Raw genomic sequence first — 26189 nt, 5'->3', positions numbered from 1 at the left:
GTGTGCATGTGTGTGTGTTCGGAGCTGGTCAATAATCAAAATTATATACTTTCGCATTTTATATTTATAAAACAAATCACAGTCCTTACTTTTAACTTCCAGTCACCTTGTGAGACAGGTGGTAGAGCTTCAGGCTCCTGTCAAAACGAAAGGCCTCAGGGCTGCTGCCTCGCCTCCCAGGACCCGCGCAGAAGCGGGAGAGATGCCGACCAATGAGAGATCACATTGAGGCCTGGTCCCGCCCCTGCCATCCGAGCCCCGCCTCTCCCCCGACCGCCTTTCGGGAGCAGGGGCTGTGAGGCCGGTTCGTCCCGCCCCTGCTTCTGAGTGACAGGACCGTGGACAGCAACATTTCCAGCCGGACTCGAAGTTTGTCGGCCCTTGCCTTGGCAGAGCTGAGGTGTGTGTGCGTCCAGCGAGGGCGAGGGGGCTGGGGAGACCCTGCCCAGGACGCTTTGGGGTGCGGGGCTGAAAAATGGGAGCACCACCTGAGGCGAGCCCCCCGTGCGTTTACGGGACGATCTTTGGGCGGGCTGGGTGAGGGAGGCCCCGCAAGAGGAATCCGGAGCTTTGGGAAACCCAGTAGTTACGGCAGTCACTCAGGACCCCTTCCCGTAACTGGGGAGAACGCGGAGGGGCGGAGTGGGCTGGCGGGCGCAGGGTCCGGCCGGGAGTGGGCGTGGCCGCCGCGGTCGCCTAGGAATGCGCGGTTCCCGCCCTGCCAGCGTGTCTGGGGCGGCCCGCGAGGCCCTGGAGACGTTCGTCCCGCCCACATCCCGAGGCCTTTCGCTTGGCTAGGGATTGGCTCCTTTCTGCTGTCAGTCAACTCACAGCCGCTTAGTTCTCGGGGCCGCAGTGGGGTTTTGCAGTTTCCCCGCGGGCCTGGCTTTTCCCTGTGACTCCTCTTGGCGCATTTTTCTGGCGCTCTGTTAATGAACACGTGTCTACAGATAAAAACATTTGCACTACGGGGTGGTTTTATTAGGTGATAGGTTGGTGGTGGGTGTGGGGGACGGATTACATTTCTAGGTGTTTGGTGAATCCCTGAACCCAAGAGGTGTTGGTGTCCACGTACAGGACCAGGAGCCTTTACCTGGAATTCTTTTTCTGATTGCTGCCTCTTGGAGCTGAAGGAAGTGCCTTACAAAGTTGAGGCAATTTATTGCTGAATGGGCCCCAATATCTGATCTCCCCTTCAGTCCCTGCAGTGGAGAGGTCTACTAGTGTTGTAAAGCCTTTTTCTCGCTTCGGTTGGGCCCGTACTTAATGACCAACTAAGAGGTGATAACCACGGACAGCCATTTCAAATCTCCTAAACTTTAGTGCTATCACCTGGCCCCAAATGTTTCAGCAGAACAAACATAAAACACAAAGGATGTAAAATTCTCTGCTTCCCTCTGCCAGGTATACAGAGTAAATAAATCCCCAGGAAGGAAGCTTACACTGCTTGCTAACACTGGGGAGAACACTGGCCTACAAGTCAGGAGACTGGCAGGGTTAGTTAATGTTTTGCCCTTGGGCAATAACCCTCTCACCTGTTTTCTCATCTGTAAAGTAGAACTACTTGTATGTGCCTTTCCTGCCTAAAGAGGAATAATTGGTTGTGAAGGTATTACTAAAGCAATTTGCACAGTTTTTGTTATTGTAATTTTAACCCATTTTCTATCTGATCCTGATTTGTAAGTACCTGTAAGTATAATCATTATGCTTAAGGTATTCTTGAATTTGTCTTGTGGTTTCATCTCTTATTTCTGGATTACTTATAAGTGGAGGAGAAACCCATTCATCTATCCATTACTATTATTTTTTTTTGACAGGCAGAGTGGACAGTGAGAGAGCAAGACAGAGAGAAAGGTCTTCCTTTGCTGTTGCTTCACCCTCCAATGGCCGCCGCGGCAGGCGCGCTGTGGCCGTCGCACTGCGCTGATCCGATGGCAGGAGCCAGGTGCTTCTCCTGGTCTCCCGTGGGGTACAGGACCCAAGTAGTTGGGCCATCCTCCACTGCACTCCCTGGCCACAGCAGAGAGCTGGCCTGGAAGAGGGGCAACCGGGAAAGAATCAGGTGCCCAGACCGGGACTAGAACCTGGTGTGCCGTCGCCGCAAGGCTGAGGATTAGCCTAGTGAGCCACTGCACCGGCCCATCTATCCATTATTGACATGGATTTGGTTGGGTAGCACTTGAAATTTCTTGCATGAAATTCTTTTTTTCCTTTAAATAACTAGTTTTTTTTTTTTTAAATATATGTTTTACTGAAAGTATTGATAAACATCACCTTTTATTCTAATCAAAACTAACTCTATGGTATCATTCCATTTGAGAAGCCAATGAAAGCTGTTAACTTCCCAAAAAGGCACAGCTGGAAGTATAAATGGATGCTGGATTAAAAACACCTATTTTCCTTCGACTTCTTTAGGAATAAGGAATTTCTTTCCTTGTACTTCCCCAGTTCCAAAGAAAAACAGAGTAACTTTTACCCAAAGTCCCATAATTTGGAGCAGAATTGGATGATTGTCCTTTCTTTGCAATGCCACTTACTGTAGTTTACATTGCTACTTCAGGGTCTTCAGAGACTCTCCTATTCTCCCTATTTTCTTCTTTTTCTCCTTTTAGCATTAACAATCATGACTATCAATGCTCAGTAAATTGTTGCTGTCTTATAATATCATGTAAGCTATATCTCAAATATCCATTTATCATAATTTCTTAAAGCATTTTCTGATATTTAAGCAATTAAATATTTTGGGAAAATGTTGAATTGTATTTTTAGATAGACATTAAATACCTATGTTTTATATTCTATCAAAGTCCATTTTGAACAAAGAAAAGCCTACTATGTTGAGTGTATACCGTTGAGTTATTATTATCCTGATTGCAATAACTCTTTCTTTGAGTTAAATGAATGATCTTCTATAACATTTTACTTCTCTATGCCTAAAAATTATTGTGATTGGTTTCATTGTGGTCTTTTTTCCCTAATTTATGAATTCAAATAACTATAAATAGAGTTTATTTATTTATTTATTTTTGATGAAGTTCCTTATTTAGCTTTACCAGTGAAAGTGGCCATCAGTAGTAAATCTAAAGTGTTACAATTGGATAGGCAAAAATATTACTGGGAAAGATCTTTTGCATTTGTAATAAACTTAAAGGAGTATAGAGGCCTGTTCTTTAGCATTTAAATTTTTTTGAACTACTTAAGTGTTCCTTTCTTTACTCAACTGTTTGATGATTCCTTTCTTTATTCAATTCTTCATGTCTGGTAGAAAAACTGGAATAAAGACAAATGCATTAGAGAGAGCATTATATAGGACTTAAAGATTTTAGATGCTCTATAACAGCTCTTGCATGAGTGTTTAAACAGATAGGTAGAATTTGCATCATCAGCCTCCTTACTGACTACCCGATTGGTAACAGTGCTTTAGGTGGGAGATCAAGAATTAGTCCTAATGCTTCTGACTCTGGTCTACCAGAGCCTAGACTTTGATCCTGTATGAATCAGGTAACTTCTAGAGCATTTATGAATAAGGACTGGGATCTGAGGCCAGGACTTGTGCTCTGGTTTCCTGTTTTGGTTGATAACTCTGGGCCATTTGAAATATGTGGAAATGTTTTAAAATGATTACAATGTCTTTAAAGTAGGTCTGCTGACTTTGGGGACTCTGAATTTCATGGATGCTAATTATTGTGAAATTTAGAGGGCAACCAGGTCAGTAAATAATCGTCTTCTCTTGCTCTAATGTCAAAAACATCTTCACTGAAAATCGCTGATCCCATAAAAAGTTTTTCCATGGAAAACAGGAAGCGAGGCTAAATGTCTTCTGAGATATTGTTTATATGTATCTATGTTTTTGAGAGCCATATAATTGGCTCTACATGTGAAGGTCTCAAAAATATTCCTTAGAATATTATTTTGGATATTTTCTAACCATATTTGATATCCTCAATAAATTTCTGTGGAATAGGTATGGCTCATATAGTTCTAGGACTACTTGTGTTTTCATCCTTATTACATGCATTTAATCTTTAAAGGTTTGAAATATTAAGTATCCTTGCAACAAAACAGTGAATATGTATATGTTTTCATGAAAAAGTAACGATTTATTCCATTATAATTTTGAAATGTGAAACAACAATAATTAAAAGGTAAATATTCCGAGTTTTAGCAAACATTTTAATTGGAACAGAAAGGGAAGATACTTTCACAAATGAGAGACTCTTGTCAATCGCATGGCTGTTAAGCCACTGAATGTGGAACATGGCATGAGGAATAAAGTAGCTTTGTTCTTCTATTGTAGTATTAAGTAGTGACCTGGTTACAGAAATAGCAGACCAATTCAATTGAACAAATTAAAATTTTAGGAAAGCCAAAAGGAAGATGGCTTAATGCAGAGAGCATTTAAAACATTCAAATATTGGAAAGTGCAGAATAATTTATATGGATGTTTGTGGCAAAGTCCTAATTGTAGATTATAGTTTATTCTTTTTTATAAAATATTTATTTATTTGAAAGGCAGAGATATAGAGGAGAGAGAGAGATAGAGATCTTCCATCTGCTGATTCATTCCTCAAATGGCCACAACTGCAAGGGCAGGAACAGACTGAAGCCAGGAGCTAGGAACTTCCTTAGAGTCTTCCACGTGGGTGCAGGGACCCAAGCACTTGGGCCATCTTATGCTGCTTTTCCCAGGCATATTTGCAGGGAACCGGATCAGAAGTGGAGCAGCTGGGACTTGAACTGGTGCCCATATGGGATGCCCACACTGCAGGTGGTGGCTTAACCTTCAATTTCACAGTGCTGGCCTCTAGATTATAGTTTATAACCTGTCCCTAGATTATAGTTTATAATCTAGAGAAGGTGGAAGTTCCAACAGACAGAAAATGTTAAACTTGACTTTTTTAGTAGTTATATTTTTACTTGAGTTTTAAAGATTTCCTAGGCACTGATTTCATTATATGTGTAGAAACAAATTGAAGCTTTATGGTTCTCTACCACTGTTTTGAACAAGATGTGCTTTAACATTATATTGATGAGTGACTCAATATATCACTGAATTTTCTTACAATGAGAATTTTGGGTGGGTGTGTGTGTGTGTGTGTGTGAAGATAGAATTTTAAAAAGGATTTCGCAATCTCATTGTCTATCCCTGGGGATCCAACCTTAACTTTCCCCATCCCACCCTACCAACACTCATTTCTGCTAAACATAATTGGAAAACACTTGATTATGTAGATATAATCTATTTTTAGTGCAAAAATATTCTGGATAAACGTAGCATTTGTGAGTGAATCAAGTGGAATAAAATGTCTCACACAATCAAGGCAAAGGAAATCAGCAGAACACTGAGGCATACCTAGATATATATATGGAAACACTGAAGGAATTTTAAGCTAAGAGGGTCCTTTAAGGGACTTCTTTGATGTTTATTACATTCAAGTATACGTGACCTCCATGGATAGGACAATTTTATATAAAAAGAAAAGCGATAAAGTGACAGTATGGTGATAGAAAGGGAAAACAAGGTGACAAACTAAAAATATTAGAGTTCTATAAGTCTTCTGTTCCCACTGTAACACATTACTGCAAATTTAGTGACTTAACACAACATAAATTTATTATTTTGCACTTCTGAATTTCAAAAATTGGGTCACATTGGGCTGAAATCCAGGAATTGGCAGAGCTGCATTCCTTTATGGATGTTCTAGGAGTAATCTCAGTGTCCTTGCCTTTTTGAGGATTTAGAGGCTGCCAGCATTCCTTGGTTTATGACCCACTTCTTCCATCTTGAAAACCAGCAATATTGTATCTCTCCAACTATTCTTCTGCAGTCACATTTCCTTCTGCCTGTGGTTGGAAAAATAATCCGCTTTTAAAGACCCATCCAGAAAATGGAGGATGATCTTAACAATTTCAAGTTTCTTCACTTGTCATTTCTGCAAAGTCTTATGCCCCACATGGTAACTTACTCAGTGGTTCTTGGGATTAGAACTTGGGCACCTTAACTAGAAAAGTATTATTTTGAGTAAAACAATAACATACTTAAAAATCCCATTTTGGGGTTGCATTGTAGCATAGCAAGTTAAACCACCACCTACAGCACTGGCATCCCATATGGGTATCTGTTTTTGTTCTGGCTCCTCCCTGCTCATGTGCAGTGGAAGATGGCTCGAGTGCTTGGGCTCCTGCATTCACGAGGGAGACTCAGAAGAAGTACCTGGCTTCGGCCTGGCCCAGCCCTGGCCGTTGGGGCTATTTGAAGAGTGAACCAGGAGATGGAAGACCAACCCCCTCTGTAACTCTGCTTTTCAAATAAAATAAATCTTTTAAAAAGCAACCTATTTATGAGGCAGGAAGGAACAGACTCTATTTTTCAGCAATTTTAGTCAGTGTGAGTTATAGACTGAAAAATCTCTCCTGGCAAAAATGTAGAAAATCATGAAAAGAAGATGGTATGTGGAGGATAAAGAATGAAGTACAATATATGGATATTTGGAGTTTTTGAGGAAGAGACAAAAATATGAGTAGTTGTTCCTAAAGAAGAGAAAAGAAAAATTGTTAAAAAATAATAAAAAGATAAATAAAGGAAAAATTGTGTTATTAACAGGAAACAAAAATTAGGTTGACCTTCTATTTCTTTTCTGTAGTATTCAGTGTCAGGAGATAATAGAACAATATTTTTATAGTTTAAAACAAAATTCCCATGCAATTTATATTTCTGGTGTGATGAACAAAGGGAAACCACTCTGATTATGTAAAATGTCTCTAAACTACTTCATGTGTGCTTTTGGGGAAAACAAAACCTTAAGATACCAATTTATTATAAGATGATGCACTGTGAACATGAAAACAATTGTGTATATCCAAATTGCCAGAATATAGATGTAGCTCTAAATAATTTGTTAAATCTAGTTAAAAATTGGCTCAAGTATAAAAAAAATGCTTGCAAAAGAAAACACATGTAAAGATTAATTCAATAACAGCAATCTAGGTTTAAATAAAATTTTGTGATCTTCAGATGTACTTTTCTGAGATGAAACCTAATAATCCAAAATTTATGAATAGATTTAAAGATACACCTAAAACCAATGAGTAAATTTTCATCAATAGGCAAAATTTGGCTTCTGCTTATAACAAATGACTTAGGAGCTGAGATTGACTTTTGCATTTTTATTTATTTATTTATTTGAGAGGTAGAGTTACAGTGAGAGGGAGAGGCAGAGAAAAAGGTCTTCCTTCTGTTGGTTCACTCCCCAAATGGCCACAATAACTGGAGTTGCGCCGATCCGAAGCCAGGAGCCAGGTGCTTCTTCCCGATCTCCCACATGGGTGCAGGGGCCCAAGGACTTGGGCCATCTTCTACTGCTTTCCCAGGCCACAGCAGAGAGCTGGATTGGAAGAGGAGTGGTGGAGACTAGAACCGGCACCCATGTGGGATGCTGGCGCTGCAGGCAGAGGATTAACCTACTGCACCATGGTGCTGGCCCCGACGTTTGCATTTTTAGATGGCTGACCATCATAAAAATGAATCATATTTTGTGACATGTAAAAGTATGAAGTTCAGATTTTATTGTATATAAATAATGTTTTTTTTTGTGGAACACAGCCACACATTTATTTTATTATTGTCTATGACTGCTTTGCTACAACAGCAATGTTGAGTAATTGCCACAGAGATGCACATGTGGCACTTTCATTGCTTTGTAATGCTTCTCAGTACACTACAAATTTTAGTGACACCATTATAACTTGATTTTTGTCTCTTGTCACTCAAAACCTAAAAATCTGTATCAGGAAAACAAAGAGTTTTCCAGCTTCTGACGTGAACTAAAATCTTGAGTTTTTAGGAGTAAATTTTTCCTTTCAAGAACCCCAAATTTATTCAATTCTTATTCTTTAATGTTTTACTTACTTCAGCTTCTCTTTTGTCTTTTTTGGGCAGAGGTTAACATCAGGAATCCATTCTTTGTATTTAATAATCCAGATCTTCTCTTTTCTATCTCTATGCATTAAATGAAGCAAGATTAATGCAAAGAGTTTAGAACTTCATTTCCCAAGACAAAAATCAGCTAGTTAATGCCTCCATACTATAAGAAATTAAAAATATTTTACAAGTGTATGCCAAAACTCTAAGTGCTTATAGGGATAAATGTATGTTATTTAATAAGTGAGTTATATGTCAAAGATAATGAGCAAAGGTTTGGTTAACAAGTATATGTAAGTTACACAGAGGGAGTGCATAATTGAAATGGTGGTCTTGAAGAATGCCTAGGGATTCAAGGTAGATAATACAGAAATTAAATGATCTGTTTGTAAGATAGAAAATGTAATCTACTCTGGCAGTTTTTGGGTGAATTAGAACTACCTGAAGACAAAATATAATATATATCACAAAATATAATGCATATAAACATATGAATTTACATATTGGTTATGAAAAGTTGAGATGATAGATTATTTGCAGATCATTTGAACATATTTGGATTTTCTTTTCTTAGATATTTAAAAAACCATGTTTAGATTATTGCATGGCATTTTTATAATAAAGTTAAATACTAGCTTTGAATGTGTAGAATTTGATCTAAACCGTATTCAATTTTGGACCTTGATTTGGCATAAAATGATATTTTCTAGATAATATTGGCTCATTTATTCATATATATATATATATATATATATAGACCTTTTTAATGAATACTTTATTTTCATAGAAATTATGTCATTTCATTCTCACAACAGTCTTTGTTGTAAGGACATTTCCTAGATGTAGAATCTATAGCTTAGGTGAATGATCTGAACGTACTCTTTCATGTAGCAGAAAGACAGTGAACTCTGTCTCATCCCCTTCCCTGTCAACTTCCCAAATTCTAGCAAGCAAATTAATCATTAGGAAACTCAGTTTTCTCAGTAGGATTTGATTTACATATACTGAGGAAATATTTTGTGAGTTTCTGATAATATGTGAAACACTTAAACAGTGTTTGTTGCCATATTAGTTGTCACTAAGAAAATGATAACTGCTTGTATTTTGAATATTACTTATATAGGGAGTCTTTAAAAAGTTCACAGAAAATATAAATTATGAAAAATCTATATATACATTTCAAAATTTTACACCAAAATAACTTATTTATTAATTCTGGTTTTTTTATTATTATTTGACAGATAGACAGTGAGAGAGAGAAACAGAGAGAAAGGTCTTCCTTCCATTGGTTCACCCCCCAAATGGCCGCTATGGCTGGAGCTACACTGATCCGAAGCCAGGAGCCAGGTGCTTCCTCCTGGTCTCCCATGTGGGTGCAGGGGCCCAAGAACTTGAGCCATCCTCCACTGCCTTCCCAGGCCACAGCAGAGAGCTGGACTGGAAGAGGAGCAACTGGGACTAGAACCCAGTGCCCATATGGCATGCTGGTGCCACAGGGGGAAGATTAACCAAGTGAGCCATGGTGCTGGCCCATATCAATTCTGTTTTCTACAAACTTTTTGGAGTACTCACATATAAATCATAATTCTTAACAAAGTCTATCACCCATTATTTACTTTTACATTTTCAAAATCTAGAACTTCTTCAAAATTCAGTTTTGCTAAATTTTTTGGGGAAAAAAAGTTGTGGAAAAAGAAATTGACTTGAAATGGCATGCGACTGTTTATGTAAGCAATAGCATAATTTTTTTTCTATGATATAATCATGTAATGTATTTCTAATACATCCCTTTAGGAGCTATAGAATTATAGTAGATGGAATATATTATGTTTCTGTAAACTAAAACCATCCAAGACACATCTGACCCAAATATTTTAGATAATAACTGTAGATCTACATTATTATGATACTGTTAATTACAGCTTTATTGAGATATGATTCAAAACTATAAGATTTATCATTTTGAAATATGCTGCTGAGTGGCTTTTAGCATATTCACAGGGTTGTGCAACAATCATCACTATCTAATTTTAGAATATATTAATTATTTCAAAAAGAAACCCTCTAACCATTACAAATAATTTCCTGTCTCAGTTGCTTCTACTCTACCCTTTTAGCAACCACTAATCTATGTCTTATTTATACTGATCTCCCATTTTTGACATTTTATATAAAGTGAGTAATAGGAATGATGCACTAAGTGAAATTTGCAACTGATTTCTTTCACTTATTTTAATGTTTTCAAAGTTCATCTATATTGTAACATGCATCAATATATCATTTATTTTTATGGATTAATATTCCGTTATATGAATGTACCACATTCTGTTTTCTATTCATTATGGGTTGCTTCCACTCAGGCTATTAGCATAATGCTTCTGTGAACATTCATGTACAGGTTGTTGTGTAGAGATAAGTTTTTGTTTCTCTTGGATATTAGTCTAAGGGTGGATTTTCTGGTCATGTGGAAAACTCTGGTTTTTTAAGAAATCACCAAACTGCTCTCAGAATTATAGGTGTACCATTTTACTTTTCCAGTTTCTCCATATCTTCAGCTCCATTTGTTATTGTTTGTTTTTTCCCTTGATTTAGCTTCATAAGTGTATATGAAATGCATCTCACTGTGGTTTTGCTTTGAATTTCCTTCATGATTAATTGTATTATGTATCTCTTCATATGCTTGTTGGAAATTTGCATATTTCTCTACGAAAATGTCCAAGTACTTGCTCACTAAAAACCTGCATTATTTATCTTTTTATTGTTGAGCTGTGAGAGTTTCTTATACAATCTCAGTACATAATCTTTATTATATACATGATTTACAAATATTTTCTCTGATTATTCAGAATGTCTTTCTCTTTTAAAATATTTTTACGTTGGTACATAAAATGACATATTTATTGAGTATCCTGTGATATTTGATATATATGTACATGATTTAATATTAAAATCCGAATAAATATATGTATATATCCTTAAATATTTATCATTTCTCTGTAGTGAAAACATTCAAAATCCTTTCTCAGAACTCACTTCACCTTAGTTCCCACTGATCAACGTTTTCCCCCTCCCAATGTCTCTACTCTCCCCGGACCCTGGTAATCATTATTCTACTCTCAACTTGTAGATTAATTTTTTGAGATTCCATATTTGAGTGTGATCCTGTAGTATTTATGTGTCTGGCTTCTTTTTACTTAACAAAATGACCTCCAGTTCCATTCATGTTGTTGGAACTGACAGAACTTCATCTTTTTAATGTCTGAATAGCATCCCATTGAGTATAATATACCACATTTTCTTTATCCATCATTTCTATAAATAGCCTATTTCTATTTTTTTGCCTATAGCGAATATTGCTGCAGTAAGCAGATATTAATCCTTTGTCAGATATATAGTTTGCAAATCTTTTCTCCTATCCTGAAGGTTATCTAGTCACTATGTTTACTATTTACTTTGCTGGGCAAAAGCTTTTCATTTTCTGTAATCCTTGATTATGTTTGCTTTTCTCTATGCTTTTGAGCTATGAATAAAAAATATTCTCATTCATCTTAATAATGTAAAGGATTTTTCCCTATGTTTTATTGTAGGAACGTCATACTTTTGTTTCTTACATTTAAATATTTAATCCATTTTGTGTTGACTTTTATATATAATGAGAGATAAAGGTCTACTTTCATTCTTCTGCATGTGGATATCCAGTTTTCTCAGTATTTATTTTAGGGACTGTCCTTTCTTTAATATATATTCTTATTACCTCTATTGACGATCAGGCAATTGGTTTATTTCTATGCTTATATTCTCTTCCATTGGCTGATGTGTCTGTTTTGATGCCAATACCATGATGTTTTTTGATTATATAGCTTTGTAGTGTATTTTGAATATAGGTATTTTAATGCCTCCTGCTTTGTTCATTTTGCTCAAGATTGCTTTAAATATTCGTGGTTTTTTTTTTGTGATTCCATGCTAATTATAGGATTATTTTTTCTAGTATTGTAAAGAATATCGCTTGCATTTTGATAGAGATTTCATTGAATCTATAGGTTACGGTGTGTGACCTTTTAGTTATGTCATTTCTTCCAATCCATGAACATGGGATATTATTCATTATTTTTATTTTTTGGATCCTCTTACATTTCTTCCTTCCATGTGTTATAGTTTTCTTGTAGAGATGTTTTGTCTTTTTGATTAAATTTATGCTTGATTTTGTGTGTGTGTGTGTGTGTGTAGTTTTTGTAAATGGGATTACTTTCTGGTTTGTTTTTCAGATAATTCACTATTGCCAAATAGAAATGCAACTGAGTTTTGAAGATTTTGTAACTTGGAACTGTGCTGAATTCATTTATTAGTTCTTATATACTTTTTGGTTGAGTCTTTGGGGTTTTCTATTTATAAGATCATATCATCTACAAACAGTGACAATTAGACTTCCTCCTTTCCATTGTGTATACTCTCTCTTTTTCTTGCCTGATTTCTCTATTCAGGAATTCCAATACTATGTTGAATATATTTGGTGAGAATGGGCATCTGTATCTTGGTCCAGATCTTAGAAAAATGTTCAACTTTTTCTATTGAACATAATGTTACTTTTTGACTTTTTAGATGTGCCTTTATTAAATTGAGATACGTTCCTTCTGTAACTAATTTATTCAGATTTTTTTGTTATGAAAAGATGTGAATTTTATGAATATGTTTTCTACATGTAGTGAAATGGCACTATATTTTTTGTCATTTATTCTGTAGATATGTATCATATTTATTTATTTGCATGTGGTGAACCATCCTTGTATCCCTATGATTATTTACCTACTTGGTCATGATGAATAATCTTTGTAAATGTACTGTTGAACTTGGCTTGCTAGTATTTTGCTGAGGATTTTTCTATCAGTATTCATCAGGAATCCTGGTCTACTAAATTTCTTTTGTTATTATATCCTTTTCTGGTTGTGTGTCAGGGTATTTCTGGCCTTATAGAATGACTTTTGAGAGTTCCCTTATCAAATCTTTAGAATAATTTAACAACAATTTGTGTTAGTCATTTTTAAAAAAGATTTATTTATTTATTTGAAAGGCAGGGTTACACAGATGCAGTGGCAGAGGAAGAGGCAGAGGCAGTGGCAGAGAGATCTTCTATGGCTGGTTCACTCCCCAGATGGCTGCAAAGGCCGGAGCTAGACCAATCCAAAGCCAGGAGCTAGGAGCTTCTTCCGGGTCTCCCACATGGGTGCAGGAACCCAAGAACTTGGGCCATCTTCCACTGCTTTCCCAGGGTATGGTAGAGAGCTGGATCAGAAGTGGAGTAGTTGGCACTTAAGCAGGTACCCATATGGGATGCTGGCACTGCAGGTGGCAGCTTTACCAGCTATGCCACAGCACCAACCCTTGTATTGGTCCTTTTAAAAATATTTGGTAGAATTCAGCAGTGAAACCATCTGGTCCTGAATTTTCTGATCAGAGACATTTTCTTATTTAGTCTCATTCCTTGTTATTGGTATGTTCAAGTTTTCTATTTCTTAATAATTCAATCTTGGTAAGATGTATGTGCCTAGGAATTGACCCATTTCTCCTAGGTTATAAAATTTGTTAGCATGGAGTTACACTTAATAATCTCTAATCTTTGTATTTATGTAGCACCAGTTGAATGTCTCCATTTTGTCTCTGATTTTATTTGAGTCTTCTCTTTCATTTTCCTAATCTAGTGAAAGGTTGTCAATATTGCTTATATGTTTGAAAAATCATCTAGCTCATTATTTCTTTGATATTTTGAATTTTTTTCCTTTTCCTTTCAGTCTCCTTCATTTATTTCAGCTCTGGTCTTTATCATTTTTTCTATTTTCTCATTAATTCATATGACTACTCCTGATTTCTTTGGGATTCTCTTGTGTCATTAGAAGTGAAGTAAGTTTCCTGTAAGTAGCATATAAGTGAGTCTTCTTTTTTAAAAAAAAATTATTCACTTACTTTGAGAATTTATTGCATTTATGCCTGGGGTAATTTTTGATATGGAAAGTCTTACTACTCTCATTTTGTTAGTATATTTCTAATTTTTGTTGTAATATATTTATTTTTCTTTCATTCTCCATTTCTTATGGTCTTCTTTTGTGGTTCCTTGATTTTCTCTGGTACTCTGCTTATTATTTTTGATGTATGTCTTATGAATTTTTGCTTTGTGGTTATCGTGAGACTAACAAAACTATCTTTTGATTATATCAAGCTATTCTGAAATGGTAGTAACCTAACTTTGATTGTAAATATAGAAAAATAAGCAAATAAAAGAAAAGAGGAACATATTAATAAAAAACCTCTATTCTTCCCCACATTTTGAATTTTTGATATCACATTTACAACTTATATGTTGCCTATCTCTTAATCTATTAGTTACACTTTTTAATTTGTTTCTTAGTCATCATACTAAGGATAAAATGGTTTATTTACTGTTTTTACAGTATTAGAGTGTTCTGAATTTGACTGTATAGTTACTCTTAGCAGTGAATTTTCTGCTTTCTTGTATTTTTTTCTTACTCATTAGTGTCTCTGTTTCAGCTTGAAAACTCCCTTTAGTATTTGTTGCAAGACAGATCTTGTCATTATAGATTTTCTCAGCTTTATGATCTTGCTTCCTTCCTTTATGTTTTAAAGATCTGAAAGAGAGAGAGAGAGAAACATTTCCATCAACTGGTTTAATCCCCAAATGGCTGTAACAGCCAGAGATGAGCCAAGCCAAAGTCAGGAGCCTGGAATGCCATCCAGGGCTCCTATATGGGTTTCAGGGGCCCAAGTACATGGGCCTTCCTCTTCTGTCTTCCCAATTGCATTAGTAGAGAACTGGTTCAAAAGCAGAGTATCTGGGACTTGAACAAGCACCCATATGGGATTCCAGCATTGCAGGTAGCAGCTTAACCCACTACAACACACACTGCCCCTGATCACTTTCTTGATCAAATTATTTAAAGCGTGGACTTTTGATGAAGTTCAATTTTTTCATTTAATATCTTTACTTTTGCTTTGGTGTTGTATCTAAGAAATTATTGCCTAATTCAAGGTCATAAAATTTCAACCTACATTTTCTCTTAGTGTTTTATAATTTTACCATTTGAATTTAGGTCCATGATTCATTTTAAGTTAATTTTTGTATATGGTGTAAGATAGGGGCCTGCTCTTATCCTTTTATAGCAATAAAACCACTGTTCTTTCATATTATGACTCTTGACTCGGATTATTATCATCCAGTTCATTAACTAGAGCATACTAGATATTCAGTAAATATTCATTGAATAAAAATTAATAAATCATGTATTACTTCATTGTTCCTTGTTCCTTTTAATATTTTAAAGCATTTTATTAAAATATAGTATTCATACCAAGAAATGTACTTATGTGTACAGAACAATGGGTTTTTTTGTCATCTCATCACACTCATATAATTAACACCCAAATTAAGAACAAAGCATTACTAGTACCCCAAGAGTCTTCACTATTGACCCCCTCCATTTTTTAACATATGAATAAGAGAATATTGTCACTTACATGGTATGATTCAGTGAAGCAATATTTAAAACAATATACCAAATGATCTAATATCCATACAATTTTTGTCCTCTCTCTATATATTAACTAACACAAATAAAAGAAAATGTGACATTTTTCTTTTGGGTTCTGGCTTAGTTCACATAGCATAATGATCTTCAGTTGTGTTGTTTTGTTGAAAATGTCAAGATTTCATTCCTTTTATGACTAATATTCCATCGTGTATGTATATATATATATCATTTTCTTTATACAATCATCAGTTAATGGACATCTATATTAATTCCATATCTTAGCAATTGTGAATTCAGCTGCTATAAACCTGAGATTATAGGTAATTCTTTCATATGCTGATGGTATTTCCTTTACATATATTCTGAGGAGTGGGATAGCTGGGTGCAGGGGTCCACGCCCTTGGGCCACCTTCTATTGCTTTCCTGGACAAATTAATAGGGAACTGGATTGGAAGTGGAGCAGCCAGAACTCGAAGTGGTGCCCATATGGGATGCTAGCATTGCAAGCAGTGGCTTTACCCACTATACCACATTGCCAACCTTGATATTTTTAATTTAAAGCAACAGATTATTTCAAAATAAACTCAAAAGTATTTATCATTTTACAATTTAACTCAGTTCCCTGAGTCAGAACAGAGAACAGCTGCAGCTCTACTTCACCAAATACAATCTTGTAGGTCAGTGAAGGGAAGAGAGAGAAGCAACATAGTTTTACTTCCTGGAGCAAAGCAGTCATTCAGGCCCCATGCAGTTCTGCAGGCTGGACTCAGAGCTATGAGGACCATGAAGCTCTCCCTCTGTCGAAGCTGCCAGTCGCAGGCCATGGCAGCCTCTTCTCACTTTGCCCCGGGAAGATGGTGCTTCCTAGCTGGGTGCTGGCAGTGTATATGCAGGAGTCACTGGCAGCGCGTGGCTGGCAGCTGCATGGCTGTCCTCTCTTCTCACTGCTCTTTGTGTTCTGTTTTGTCCATTTTTTAAACTTTTATTTAGTAAATATAATTTTCCAAAGTACAGTCTATGGATTACAATGGCTTTCCCCCCCCATAACTTCCCTCCCACCTGCAACCCTCCCATCTCCTGCTCCCTCTTCCATTCCATTCACATCAAGATTCATTTTCAATTATCTTTATATACAGAAGATCGATTTAGTATATATTAAGTAAAGATTTTATCAGTTTGCACCCACAGAGAACATAAAGTGTAAAATACTGTTTGAGTACTAGTTATAGCATTACTTCACATTGGACAACACATTAAGGACAGAGATCCCACAAAAGGAGTAAGTACACAGTGACTCCTGTTGTTGATTTAACAATTTGACACTCTTGTTTATGGCATCAGAAATCTCCCTAGGCTCTAGTCATGAGTTGCCACGGCTATGGAAGCCTCTTGAGTTCGCTGACTTCAATCTTATTTAGACAAGGTCATAGTCAAAGTGGAAGTTCTCTCCTCCCTTCAAAGAAAGGCACCGCCTTCTTTGATGGCCCTTTCTTTCTACTGGGATCTCACTAGCATAGATCTTTCATTTAGGTTTTGTTTTGTTTTGTTTTTGTTTTTTTGCCGGAGTGTCTTGGCTTTCCATGCCTAAAATACTGTCATGGGCTCTTCAGCCGGATCCGCATGCCTTAAGGGCTGATTCTGAGGCCAGAGTGCTATTTATGACATCTGCCATTCTATGAGTCTGCTGTGTATCCCACTTCGCATGTTGGATCATTCTCTCCCTTTTTGATTTTATCAGTTAGTATTTGCAGACACTAGTCTTGTTTGTGTGATCCCTTTGACTCTTAGACCTATCAGTATGAACAACTGTGAACTGAAATTGATCACTGGGACTAGGAGATGGCATTGGTACATGCCACCTTGATGGGATTTTATTGGAATCCCCTGGCACATTTCTTACTCTGTTTTGTCCATTTTTTACTGAAAATTCATCTCAATCAGTTCACTGGGAACATGGTTCTTTGTTTATTTTCCTGGTATCTTTCTGAACTGAAGTCATTGGATTTTGTGACTGTTCAACCATCATGAATCCCTAGACCCTTAGTTGCTTTTTATTGGACATTTGGAAATATATTGAGAAGTTTATAATTGACTAAATAAAAGTTTTGTAAGTCAACTCTTTAAAATTGAAATAAGACAAAAGAATTTCAAATAAGTCTCTTTACATTAATATTTGACTCTAAAATATAGGAAAAGTATCTTCTACTATTTTTCAGATAACCATTTGGGACACATTGGGTCAAATAAACTTAAATAGTATTTTCTATTAGAGGGCTTCTCACATCCCTTATTTTTAAAACATACCTTGTGAAAATGGGACACAATATGCAGTATTTTCCAAATATATTTGACCATAGAAACTTACTTGATTTTAACAGGTAATAGAGTTAGCATATCAAGAAACAACTTTTTTTTTTCTTTTCTTTTTTTTTTTTTTTTTTTTTGGTTTTAAGACGGAAGCATTTATTTTTATTCATCCAGACGGGGTGGGGGGGGGGAATGTAACATGTCAGGGCATCCATACAAACTGCAGCCGACGGACCAGCGGGTCAGAGTCTCTGGCAGAGTCCAACACGGCGTGAGGGAGCCGCAGCGGGGGCGCCGCCTGCACGGCTGGCAGCAGGGCTTCCTGTGCGGGCCGGCCAGGCATCTCCAGGCGAGGCACTGAGAGTCCACTCCCGTGGGCTGCAGCTCCAGCCACGCCCAGGGTGAAAGTCAGAGTCCTACTGAAGCCCTGCCCCGGGGGACATCCATGGTGGTCGCGTTTCCAGTGGTCAACACAATACAGAACAAAGTTATTGCCAAGGACCTTGCTCTGCGAATTATACTATTTACACTTACATACTCAGAAAAACACAGTAGATAGATAAAGGTAAGAGAGATTTCTAAAAACGAGCTTGGCCATTACCAGACCAGAGCGAGTTACAGCGAGGCAGCCGGTGTGCGATGCGAAGTGGTGCACAGGGGAAGCTTCTCCACCCACAACTACGCTCGGCCTGCTCCCGCAGCCAGGGCTTCAGGTCTACACTGGCTGATAAGCCCTACCTGTCCAAAAGGGCTGCACGCACCACGGCAGGTAGAACACGACGCACAGCACAGGGGCTGTGGGGCTGGGGTCTGAGCCCTCCCCCAGAGCCCCCTGCCAAAAGCACCCTTGGGATCAAGCCCATGAGCCTCCCTGCTCCTGGAAGTGCACTAGCCCTAATGGCGGTACCTCAGGAGCCCCGGCTTCTAAAGGAAGTGGCTGCTTACAGACACCAAAGGTTCGGCCCAGCAGGTCTGGGGGAAAGGCCTGAGTTCAGAGGTGCTCTGGGGAAGACAGATAAACACCACAAGAGGCTGAAGTGTGTGTCTGCTCAGAGAAGAGGACGCCGCGGGGTCCCCACGTGGCCCACGCAGGCCCTGGTGTGCTGGGAGGGAACTTTTTAAATACTTTCACTGTGATTTTGTTTTATGGACCTTTAGGGAACTGGAGATCATCCATTTAGTACTGTTTTATACTCTATTTTGAATTGCAGTGAGAAAAAGCAACGAAGAATATATTATTTTTGGTATCTGGAATTGAATTTGCCAGGGATGCAAATACAGCTTCCTTGGTAAAGACCTTGCTTTTGGAAACAATTTATCCTTTGGCAGCTCTCCAGTGTTCAGACTTGGCAGCATCAAGGACACAACACAAGGTATGTTTATTTGGTTTAACATTTGGCAAAGGTGTTTTGATTTGTGGTTTGTTTTCTTTTACTTTGTTTTTCTTGTTTTATGTTGTTTGCCTCTGGCAGTGTGCTTGGGTTCAGAACATAGTTCTATGGAAGGCAGTATTACAATGAGGAAATATTTTTACTTGTGTATATTTTGTGGTATTTTGACAAATCCAAGGAAATAAAGCAAAAATCACAAACTTTAAATCTATATCTTATTTGTTTGTTAAATCATTTAGTATTGTTAATTGCCTACTAGGATTTGTTGCTGCATGAATTATTTCTCTCTTGATATTTAATACGTTTTTGTATTTTTGTACTTTATGATATTTTGATAGCTGTATATTGGATTTAATAAATATTTCTGTGTAGTGAGTATTTAAAATATTAAGATAATCAGCAAATAAATACCAGTTATTGAATATTGCTTTTAATATTTTTTGTTTATTTTGTGTATTTGTTTCACAGATATTTTGGGAAAAATATATATAGCATAAATTAAAGAATAAGAGTCCCCATTGTGCCTCTAACATCATCTTTTACTGTCCTTTTCCATCCTCACTACTCAGAACTCTTTTGGAGCTCTCCCTATTTCACTCATAAAAACTCTTCAACTGGCCTGGCTATACAAGTTGATGCTTTGTTTCTTCTCCAATTTCATCTCTAACTACTATTGTCATCCTTTTTCACTTGCTCTGGACATGCTGGGTGTTTTTGCTGTTCTTTGAACATGTCAGGGCATCTCATGTTTTTTTGCATTTTCTATTCTCTCTACTGAATTATTCTTCCCCAAGGTATCTGCATGACCAATTTCCTTACTTTTCTTTGTGTCTTTATTAAAAAGTCATCTTCTTAAGGGAATCTTTGACCACCATCCAAGCCTTTATATTATCTTCCTGGTCTATGGCATTTACCACAACCTAATAAACTATTTTATATTTATGGTCTTGCATGTTGTCATTATCTCACAAGATTATAAACCAGATTAAAGCAGGACTTTTTATTTGCTTTGTTTTTTCTCTATCTCCAGCAGCCAGAGTAGTCACTGCTTTTAACAAGAGATTATATGATTGAATGGTTAATTCAGCACACATTTTTTCTCAATTCATTAAGTTCATTTTTCATATTATAGTCAAATTCCTTTTGAAATTTTCAAAAATAAGACCACTTCTGTCACAATTTTCTGAAACTGGGTAAGTGCTTGGAACACCTGTTATGCTGTAACATTAGTTTGTATATTAAAGGTGCTAGCTGATGTTTTAAAATCAAATAATTATGTTTTTGTTTCCTAGAACTCTTTTATTTAATGTATACAAACTTCACCCATTTCATAAATACAACTTTAGGAACATAGTGATTCTTCCCACTGTACCTTTCCTCCCACCTGCGCTCCTATCCTTCTTCCTCCTCCCTCTCCTATTTCAATTATTATTTTTTACTAAGATCTATTTTCAATTAACTTTATACACATAACATTAACTCTATACTAAAGAGTTCAACAAGTAGTATGAAAAAACACTGTTCCTCAACAGTCAAGAAAAGGGTTGTTTAAAGTCAATGCATGTCAAAATGTCAATTTCACTTCTACAGGTTACTTTTAGTACTCTATTAGCTATCACAGATCAGGGAGAACATGGTGTTTGTCCTTTTTGGGACTAGCTTATTTCACTGAGCATGATGTTTTCCTCATCCATTTTGTTGCAAACAAAAAGATTTCTTTTTTTTTTTAACCACTGAGTAGTGTTCCATGGTGTACATATCACATAATTTCTTTAAGTAGTCTTCAGTTGTTAGACATTTAGGTTGACTTCATATCTTAGCTATTGTGAATTGAGATGCAATAAACATGGGAGTACAGATAACTTTTTCATATGCTGACTTCATTTCTCTTTGGTCAATTTCCAGGAATGGATGGCTGGGCAGTATGGTAGGTTTATATTCAGATTTCTGAGGTATCTCCATACTGTCCTCACAGTGCATGGACCAGTTTACATTCTCACCAACAGTGGATTAGCATACCTTTTCCCCTACATTCTCCCCAGCATTTGTTGCTTGTTGATTTCTGTATGAATGCCATTCGAACCGGGTAGAGGGGGATAAAACCACCCTACATGGGAGCCCTGGATGGAGTTCCATGCTTTTGTAGTTGGCCTGGCTCAGTCCTGGACCCTGGGGCCATTTAGGGAATAAACCACCAGATGGAAGATCTCTCTCTCTCTCTCTCTCTCTCTCTCTGGCAGGTGGTTTTTATTTGCATTTCTCTGACAGCTAGTGATCCTGAGCATTTTTTCATGTGTCTGTTGGCCATTTGGATTTCTTCTTTTGAAAAATGTCAGTTTAAGTTCTTTGCCTATTTCTTTTTTTTTTTTTTTTTTGGGATGCCGCTTTTAATTCATATGTATATAAAAGTACTTCAAAAATTCACAGAAATATAGAATTAAATGATGTTTGTTTGGTACAAAAATTTTGGAATTCAAATATACAAGGGGTCTTCAAAAAGTTAATGGAAAACACATACTATGAAAAAACTATGCTTGTTTTTCAAAAAAAATTTTTGCACAAAAATGAACTTGTCTTTTAATTTCATTGTTCATGAATTTTTTTGGAAGTACTCTCCTATTCTCCTAAGTGAAATCAGAGAACCATAAAGCAATATTTTTGAGGAACTTTGATGGTGTTTTCCATATCAGCTGTGATAATTTCAATCTTTCTATCTATATACAAGAGTTTCCCATTGTGCAACATCCTTATCAACACTTTTAACCTTTTTTATTTTATTTTTTTTATTTTCATTTATTTAATGAATATAAATTTCCAAAGTACGACTTATGGATTACAATGGCTTCCCCCCCATAACGTCCCTCCCACCCACAACCCTCCCCTTTCCCACTCCCTCTCCCCTTCCATTCACATCAAGATTCATTTTCGATTATCTTAATATACAGAAGATCAGCTTAGTATACATTAAGTATGGATTTCAACAGTTTGCTCCCACACAGAAACATAAAGTGAAAAATAATAGATGATTTTTTAAAATGATGATGAAATCAGAGCAGACCTATTGTCATGTTTAATCCCAGTGAGAGTCAAGTTGGGAATTGATAATTTCTTTTTTTTTTTTTTTTTTTTTTTGCAGAGGATCAGTTTAGTATGCATTAAGTAAGGATTTCAACAGTTTGCACCCCCATAGAAACACAAAGTGAAATATATTGTTTGAGTACTCGTTATAGCATTAAATCTCAATGTACAGCACATTAAGGATAGAGATCCTACATGAGGAGTAAGTGCACAGTGACTCCTGTTGTTGACTTTACCAATTGGCACTCCTGTCTATGGCATCAGTAGTCTCCCTATGCTCCAGTCATGAGTTTCCAAGGCTATGGAAGCCCTCTGAGTTCTCCGACTCTTATCTTGTTTAGACAAGGTCATAGTCAAAGTGGAGGTTCTCTCCTCCCTTCAGAGAAAGGTACCTCCTTCTTTGATGACCTGTTCTTTCTGTGGGGAGCAAACCGGACTAGACTGAGTTACTGGAATTAAGACTTATTCTATGCATCTGCTCTCCCACAATATGGCGATGGGAGAGAAGTAAACAGCTTCCGCACAGCTGCCTCCAGTTCAACCAATAAACTGTAGGACTTGCTCCTGATTGGAGAGCAGCGTACTCGGCGTGTGGGCAGCCGAGTTGGGATTGGCGGAGGAGGACTATAAAGGAGGAGAGAGACGGCATGTACCGGGAACATCTATGGGGAACATCTAAGGGAACCCGTGCAGCCCCCGAGAAAGCCGGCCGGCGGTGTGCCGCTCCCCTGCGGAAGTGGGGAATGTGGCCAGGGGGAACTGCCCTTCCACGGAGGTGGAAGGGATAGTAGCCAACCCGGGAAGAACCAGCAGCAAACCCGGGGAGGGCCGAGCAGACGAAAGAACAGCGCAGGGTCCTGTGTCGTTCCTCCACGAAGACGGGGAGCGACATAATGGTGCCGTGACTCGGATATGAAGCCTAGGCAGGGTTTAGTGTCGTTCCTCCACGAAGAGGGGGAGCGACACTTTCCACTGGGATCTCACTCGCAGAGATCTTTTGCCAGAGTGTCTTGGATTTCCATGCCTGAAATACTCTCATGAGCTTTTCAGCCAGCTCCGAATGCCTTTAGGGCTAATTCTGAGGCCAGAGTGCTATTTAGGACATCTGCCATTCTATGAGTCTGCTGAGTATCTCGCTTCCCATGTTGGATCACTCTCCCCTTTATTTACTCCATCGGTTAGCGTTAGCAGGTACTAGTCTTGTCTATGTGCTCCCTTTGACTGCCATTCCCTCCACCATGACCAACTGTGAACTGAAATTGATCACCTGGAACAGTGAGATGGCATTGGTACATGCCACCTCATATTTCCAAAGTACGACTTAATTGGAATCCCCTGGTATGCTTCCAACTCCACCACATGGGGCAAGTCAGCCTGAGCATGTCCCAAATTATACATCTCTTCCCTCTCCCATTCCCACTCCCATGTTCAACAGGGATCACATTTCAGTTAATTTTCAACACTTAAGAATAACTGTGCACCAATTACAGAACTAAACCAGTCATATTAAGTAGAACAGATAAAAAAACTACTAAGAGGGATAATGTATTAAGTTGTTCATTAACAGTCAGGGCTATGCTGATCAAGCCACCGTTTCCCATAGTGTCCACCTCACTCCAACAGGTTTCCCTCTTGGTGTTCAGTCAGTCGTCACCGATCAGGGAGAACATATGGTATTTGTCCCTTTGGGACTGGCTTATTTCACTCAGCATGATGTGTTCCAGATTCCTCCATTTTGTTGCAAATGACTGGATTTCGTTGTTTCTTACTGCGGTATAGTATTCTAAAGAGTACATATCCCATAATTTCTTTATCCAGTCTACCGTTGATGGGCATTTAGGTTGGTTCCAGGTCTTAGCTATTGTGAATTGAGCTGCAATAAACATTAGGGTGCAGACCTCTTTTTTGTTTGCCAGTTTAAATTCCTTTGGGTAAATTCCAAGGAGTGGGATGGCTGGGTAGAACGGTAGGGTTATCTTCAGGTTTCTGAGGAATCTCCAGACTGACTTCCATAGTGGCTTGACCAGCTTGCATTCCCACCAACAGTGGGTTAGTGTCCCTTTTTCCCCACATCCTCGCCAGCATCTGTTGTTGGTAGATATCTGCATGTGAGCCATTCTAACCGGGGTGAGGTGAAACCTCATTGTGGTTTTGATTTGCATTTCCCTGATTGCTAATGACCTTGAACATTTTTTCATGTGCCTGTTGGCCATTTGGATTTCCTCTTGTGAAAAATGTCTATTGAGGTCCTTGGCCCATCTCTTAAGTGGGTTGTTGGTTTTGTTGTTGTGCAGTTTCTTGATCTCTTTATAGATTCTGGTTATTAACCCTTTATCTGTTGCATAGTTTGCAAATATTTTTTCCCATTCTGTCGGTTGTCTCTTCACTCTCCTGACTATTTCTTTTGCAGTACAGAAACTTCTCAATTTGGTGCAATCCCAATAGTTGATTTTGGCTTTGACTGCCTGTGCCTCCCGGGTCTTTTCCAGAAATTCTTTGCCTGTGCCAGTATCTTGAAGGGTTTCTCCAATGTTCTCTAGTAACTTGATGGTGTCAGGTCGTAGATTTAGGTCTTTAATCCATGTTGAGTGGATTTTTGTGTAAGGTATAAGGTAGGGGTCTTGCTTCATGATTCTGCACGTGGAAATCCAGTTTTCCCAGCACCATTTATTGAATAGACCGTCCTTGCTCTAGGAATTGGTTTTAGATCCTTGGTCAAATATAAGTTGGCTGTAGATGTTTGGGTTGATTTCTGGTGTTTCAATTCTGTTCCATTGGTCTATCCATCTGTTTCTGTACCAGTACCATGCTGTTTTGATTACAACTGCCCTGTAGTATGTCCTGAAATCTGGTATTGTGATGCCTCCGGCTTTGTTTTTGTTGTACAAGATTGCTTTAGCTATTCGAGGTCTCTTGTGCCTCCATATAAATTTCAGCACCATTTTTTCCAGATCTGAGAAGAAGGTCTTCGGTATCTTGATTGGTATTGCATTGAATCTGTAAATTGCTTTTGGGAGAATGGACATTTTGATGATGTTGCTTCTTCCAATCCATGAGCATGGAAGATTTTTCCATTTTTTGGTATCCTCTTCTATTTCTTTCTTTAAGGTTTTGTAATTTTCATCGTAGAGATCTTTAACGTCTTTGGTTAAGTTTATTCCAAGGTATTTGATTGTTTTTGTAGCTATTGTGAATGGGATTGATCTTAGAAGTTCTTCCTCAGCCATGGCATTGTCTGTGTATACAAAGGCTGTTGATTTTTGTGCATTGATTTTATACCCTGCTACTTTGCCAAACTCCTCTATGAGTTCCAATAGTCTCTTAGTAGAGTTCTTTGGGTCCCCTAAATACAGAATCATGTCATCTGCAAAGAGGGATAGTTTGAGTTCTTCCTTCCCAATTTGTATCCCTTTAATTTCTTTTTCTTGCCTAATAGCTCTGGCTAGAACCTCCAGAACTATATTGAATAGCAGTGGTGAGAGTGGGCATCCCTGTCTGGTACCAGATCTCAGTGGAAATGCTTCCAACTTTTCCCCATTCAATAGGATGTTGGCTGTGGGTTTTTCATAGATTGCTTTGATTGTATTGAGGAATGTTCCTTCCAAACCCAGTTTGCTTAGAGTTTTCATCATGAAAGGGTGTTGTATTTTATCAAATGCTTTCTCGGCATCTATTGAGATAATCATATGGTTTTTCTTCTGCAGTCTGTTAATGTGGTGTATCACATTGATTGTCTTGCGCACATTAAACCATCCCTGCATACCAGGGATAAATCCCACTTGGTCTGGGTGGATGATCTTTCTGATGTGTTGTTGCATTCTGTTAGCCAGAATTTTATTGAGGATTTTTGCATCTATGTTCATCAGGGATATTGGTCTGTAATTCTCTTTCAGTGCTGCATCTTTCTCTGGCTTAGGAATTAAGATGATGCTGGCTTCATAGAAAGAATTTGGG

General features: G+C 37.8%; 1 protein-coding gene and 1 long non-coding RNA gene across 7 annotated transcripts in view; one reads left to right on the top strand and one right to left on the bottom strand.

Moving 5' to 3' along the window:
* LOC127490593 (uncharacterized) overlaps window positions 1–265 on the bottom strand; it is a 61108-nt gene extending 60843 nt beyond the window's left edge. The window contains exon 1 of the long non-coding RNA XR_007918649.2: window positions 90–265. This is a non-coding gene — a long non-coding RNA (uncharacterized lncRNA). The remainder of the gene's footprint in view (window positions 1–89) is intronic.
* Window positions 262–26189, top strand: part of TRIQK (triple QxxK/R motif containing) — a 120928-nt gene continuing 95000 nt past the window's right edge. For 4 of the 6 annotated variants that reach the window (XM_008255727.4, XM_008255725.4, XM_051843885.2 and 1 more), the window contains exons 1-2: window positions 262–400; window positions 18978–19139. The gene's annotated coding sequence lies outside the window, so the exon portion shown is untranslated. The remainder of the gene's footprint in view (window positions 401–18977; window positions 19140–26189) is intronic. The other 2 variants (XM_008255729.4, XM_008255728.4) reach the window with 2 other exon arrangements.

The sequence above is a fragment of the Oryctolagus cuniculus genome, chromosome 6 (assembly GCF_964237555.1).
Source record: "Oryctolagus cuniculus chromosome 6, mOryCun1.1, whole genome shotgun sequence".
NCBI lineage: Eukaryota > Metazoa > Chordata > Mammalia > Lagomorpha > Leporidae > Oryctolagus > Oryctolagus cuniculus.
This window is presented reverse-complemented; position numbering and strand designations above follow the sequence as displayed.